General features: G+C 39.6%; 1 non-coding gene across 1 annotated transcript; it reads right to left on the bottom strand.

The window, feature by feature from the left end:
- Positions 1 to 4,115: 4,115 nt before the first annotated feature.
- LOC112774625 (small nucleolar RNA R71) lies at positions 4,116 to 4,219 on the bottom strand. The gene has a single exon (XR_003189102.1). It is a non-coding gene; the product is annotated as a small nucleolar RNA R71 (small nucleolar RNA).
- Between the last annotated feature and the right edge of the window lie 1,130 nt (positions 4,220 to 5,349).

Genomic DNA, 5,349 nt, shown 5'->3' with positions numbered 1-5,349 from the left:
TCTTTTCAAGCCCATTCTTGCAACCTTCTTCCAAGCTTTATTTCACCTATCATCAATCAACAATTGTATCAAAGCTATGCCATAATCATGAGAGTTGTTCTTCTTCTTGTCATATGAGTAATTATGGCACAAAAACTCATGAAAATGCATCAATTTATCCATGGTTGATTGAATCAAAGGAAACATGAAATTCAACCCAATTGACTTACTTATGGCTCAAGAAAGTGCATGAAATTAAATGAAAACAAAGAAAAAAGACTAGTGAAACTAGGCTAAGATGACTTGTCATCATGCGCGTGGAATGAAAAATCGGCGTAGTAAGGTAATTAAACAGAGAGTTGGGCTGCCACTGTGCTGGAATCGCGCGAGCAATCACGCGTCAGTGTGCATTTTTGGCCACCCACGTGTACGCATGGGCGACGCTTACGCGTCGCATGGCTAATTCCGTTTTCACGCACACGCGTGATGCATGCACGTGCGTCGTGTCATGTTTTTCATTTCCTTCTCCTTTCTTCTTCTTTCTTCCTCCTTTCTTACTTTTTTTTCTTCATTTCTTTAACTTCTCATGATTATTCTCTTTCATTCTATTTTACTTAATTTATTTGCATACTTTTCTGCATTTTAATTTTATTCATGTTTTTATTTTCTTTTCTACATTTATTATTTTCTCCGTTGGTGTTAAATGTTCTTATTCAACTGTTGTATCTTTTTTGGTATTATTTTGGTGCTTCGTGACTTGTTTTAAATTGTTAGGTAATATTATTTAAGTCAATGCTAATCATTTATGATACTGTATTCCTTTTGCATTGACATGAATTTATATTGTCTTTCATGACCCACTCTCTCTTCCCCTTTGTTGCAATTTTTGCACTATTGATATGCCATTTGCTTCTACTGTTTTCTCACTTGCATGTTGTAGCTACCATGTACTTGAGACTCTCGTTATTTGGCATTAACCCTGATGCCAAGGCATCTTAGGCTAGTTTCACTAGCCTTTTTCTTTTATTTTTAGTTGTTTTATGCATTTTCTTGAGCCTTAAGTAATCATTTGGGCCAAATAGTCATGCTTGTCTTAAATCATTCAACATGAAGATTTTGATGCAAATTCCATGAGTTTTTAGTTATATTACTTGAATGCTATGAATGGAAGATTTCTCATGAAATTTTGCAAGACTTTGATGCAATTGTTTGGATGATTTCAGGGAAGATGAGGCTAGGCAAGGAAGCAACAAAATCAATAAAGGAAGCTTGAATATCACATGTGGAGTTTAAGTTCCAGTTTAAGCTTAAACTGGAACTTAAACTACCAAGCCATATAATGCTGGAATTGAAGTTTCACCTCCAGTTTAACCTTAAACTGGAGGTTAAACGCCAGAAGTGAGAATCTCACCAGGGGAGCATTTCCACGTTTAACCTCCAGTTTAACCTTAAACTGGAGGTTAAACGCCAGAAGTAAGAAAGGCACCAGGAGCATTCCACGTTTAAGCTCCAGTTTAACCTTAAACTGGAGCTTAAACGTGTTCGACTATTTTTCTCCTCCAGGGTTGCTTTCTCATTTCCACGTTTAAGCTTCAGTTTAACCTTAAACTGAAGCTTAAACGTGCTCGAGCTTGTGCCTCCAGGGAGTGCCAGCGTTTAAGCTCCAGTTTAAGCTTAAACTGGAGCTTAAACGTGTTATATGGAACAGCTTGACCATGCCTTCTTCAAACATAAATAACTTGAGCTACAAAACTCCAAATGAGGTGATTCAAAATGCATTGGAAAGAAGACATCTAGAGCTTTCCAAGCATATATGGCATGCATGGTGGATACTAAAAATTGAGGGAGAAAACAGCCCCGTAATGTGCATAGAAGAGCATAGTACCAACATGCAATCAGGCCAGCTGACCTCTTCACCTTCCATGGAGTATAACTCGAGTTGTAGAAATCTAATTGAGGTGCTTCCAGTTGCGTTAGAAAGCTGACATCCATAGCTTTCCAACGAGGTATAATAGTCTATATTTGGCATCAAATTGGCAAGGTTGACAAGAGAACAAAGTGACGACTCAAGAAAGGGGGTGCAACGTTTGAGTGTAGTTTAATGGATCATTATCCTTTTTGGATCAATTATGTCACTCTACCCTTCAAGCAAGCAAGGCCCATCAACAACACCAAATCAAGGCCACAAGAATCATCTAGAATAGTTTATTTTCATTTGATTGTAATTTGCTTTGAATTTCATTTTCATTTTGTAATTTAGGGAGCCTATTTAAAGGCCTTAGTTCCTGCATTTGAGACGGACGGGGGATTGAAGGGGAATCCAGCCCCTGAGAGGGACTTACTTTTACCTTTTCATTTGGCTAGTTTTCATATCTTTGTAATTGAATTCAGAGCTATGACTCACTAAACCCCCTTTCATTGGGTTAGGGAGCTCTATTGTAATTCAATGAATCAATAATAGTTTATCTTCTTCTTCAATCTTTTCTCTTGAATTTTGTTAGAAAGCTTCTCGTTCTAATTCCATTGGGTAGTTGTCTTGGGAAAGAAACTACCCATAATTGGAATCCTTCGGAACCTTGGGAAAGGAATGGAGGATTCATGCTAGAGAAGCTTTCTCACAGTGAATTGGATTGGGGTTTGGATGGATATTGTGACATGTAATCCTACCAAATTGTGGTTCATGAAGCTGTGTGGTATAATCAGTGATCGAGCATCATCTCTTCTTATGAACATTTAAACCAAGGGATTGGGAATTTGTTTGTTTTTAGAGAGAATTGGTGAGCCAAGGGATTGGAATCCAATCATATAAGATTGCCAAGCAAAATTTAATGAACGCATTGGTTGAGGAAGAGATAAACATGTTTTGATTCGGAGATCTCAATATCTCCTATACCCAATGAATTCCCCATTTCTGATTTCCACTTTCTCTTTACATTCTGCAACTCAATTCATGCAATCACCCCCATTCCCTTTTAATTTCAGCAATTTAGCTTCTGCTCTTTAATTCATGCAATTTAAGATTCCGCCATTTCAATTTCTTGTCATTTACTTTTCCCGCCAATTTTACATTCCGCAATTCTCATCTAAATCTTGATTCCGCTCAACTAGAACACACTTCTAATCTGAATTGCTCACTCAACCAATCCTTGTGGGATTCGACCTCACTCTATTGTGAGTTTTTACTTGACGATAACCGGTGCACTTGCCGGAAGGAATTTTGCCGATCGTGCAATTTCCTAAATCGTAGCATAACTAGTTTATGCGCATCAAGTTTATGGCGCCGTTGCCGGGGATTGGTTTTCGATTGACAATTCTCCAATTGGAAGCTAACTAGATTGAGCAATTTCTCTTGCTTTGTTAATTCTGTTCAAGTTACTTGTTGAATTTTAATTTCTGCACTCGGTTACATGCTTTCTTTCTTTATGCCTTTAAATTCAAGCAACTAACTCACTGACTCACTAACTGTTTGAATTAATTCCTCAATTGCTCTAACCATACTCTTCCATTAACCAAGAGTATTTCACTTGTTTGTGCCTGTGCTGTGTTCTTGTATGACAGGTAGGAGAGGAGAGACATCAACTCCTCCATATACCGAACCAGAGAGGACCCTTCATAGACTGAGAAGGGAAGCAAGAGGGAAGAGAGTAGTGGGAGAAGAGGAATCTGAAGGAGAATCTGAGGACAATTTTGAGGAAGCTTTAGATCTCAACATGGATAGAGAAGTTCACAACCATGAGAGAGCTGATGGAAACAATGCCATTCCTGAGAGGAGGGTTCTTAGTTCATACATAAACCCAACCTCTGGGAATTGTGGTAGCAGCATCCAGAAACCACCCATTCAGGCCAACAATTTTGAACTCAAACCACAGCTAATATCACTTGTGGAGAATCATTGTTCATTTGGTGGAAGTGCTAATGAAGACCCAAACCAACATCTCACAAAATTCCTGAGAATTTGTGACACTGTGAAGTCCAATGGAGTCCAGGATGATGCCTATAAACTGCTTTTGTTCCCATTTTCACTTAGGGACAAAGTAGCTAAGTGGCTGGAATCATTCCCAAGGGGGAGTCTAACAACATGGGATGAGGTGGAAAGTAAGTTTCTGGCACGTTTCTACCCCCCACAAAAGGTCAATAGGCTTCGATCTGAGGTTCAGACTTTTAGACAACAAGATGGTGAAACTCTCTACGAGGCATGGGAGAGATTCAAGGACTTGACAAGGAAATGCCCACCAGACATGTTCCATGATTGGGTGCAATTGCATATTTTCTATGATGGACTCTCTTATGAATCAAGGAAGGCTGTAGACCATTCATCAGGAGGTTCATTGAACAGGAAAAAGACTGTGGAAGAGGCCATTGAAGTGATTGAGACAGTGGCTGAGAATGAGTACTACTATGCATCAGAAAGGCACAACACTAAGGGAGTCATGGAGCTGAATCATGTTGATACAATTCTAGCCCAAAACAAGGTGTTTGCCAAGCAACTAGCAGAGCTTACCAGGCAATTAGAAACAAAGCAAGTGGCTGCAATACACACACACAAGATCAAGAGGAAGTAAGCATTGAAGGAGGTGATTGGGAAGAGGCCAACTATGTGGGAAACCAACAAAGGCAATCATATGATCCACACTCCAACACTTACAACCCAGGATGGAAAAATCACCCAAACTTTGGGTGGGGGAACCAACAAACCCAACCACAAAACCACAAACCTTACAACCACAACCAACATAACAATTCGACATACCAAAACTCCAACCAAAGATCATACCAAGCCACACAAAACACATACTCCCAACCACCATATCACAGCCAAGATAATCAACCTCATCAACCCAATCCGAACCAACAATTTCAAGATCAATTAAACAGGATAGAAGGAATGCTTGCAACTATGGGCAGAGATGTGGCCGATTTGAAAGGCTTTAAGGAAGAAGTGATATCCAACTTACAAAATCAAGGTGCTGCCATTCAAAAGCTAGAAGCACAAATTGGATATCTATCAAAGCAAATCCCTACCCACAATTCTTCTAGTGATACCATGGCAAACCCAAGGGAGGAATCAGAAGAACAAGAAAGGGAGAAAGTCAATCAAGGGAGATCACACTCCAATGACACAGAGAGTTGCAAAGAGGAAGGGTTCATTGAACCACAAATTCAGGAAGCTTTTGATGAACAGGATACTCCAACTGTCCAACAACAACCAAGTTCTGAGATCAAGGATGTGAAGGCAGTAGAAACAAGCACCAAAATGAGGATTGTGACCGAGAAACAAAGGACCATATCCATGAAGAAGAGAAGGTCGAAGAACAATCCAACTCCTGAGCCAACAAGCAAGGTCACTCAAGCCAATCACAAGGGAAAGCT

Source organism: Arachis hypogaea, chromosome 18, assembly GCF_003086295.3.
Source record: "Arachis hypogaea cultivar Tifrunner chromosome 18, arahy.Tifrunner.gnm2.J5K5, whole genome shotgun sequence".
Taxonomy (NCBI): domain Eukaryota; kingdom Viridiplantae; phylum Streptophyta; class Magnoliopsida; order Fabales; family Fabaceae; genus Arachis; species Arachis hypogaea.
Note: the sequence above shows the minus strand (reverse complement) of the source record. Positions and strands in the feature narration are given on the sequence as shown.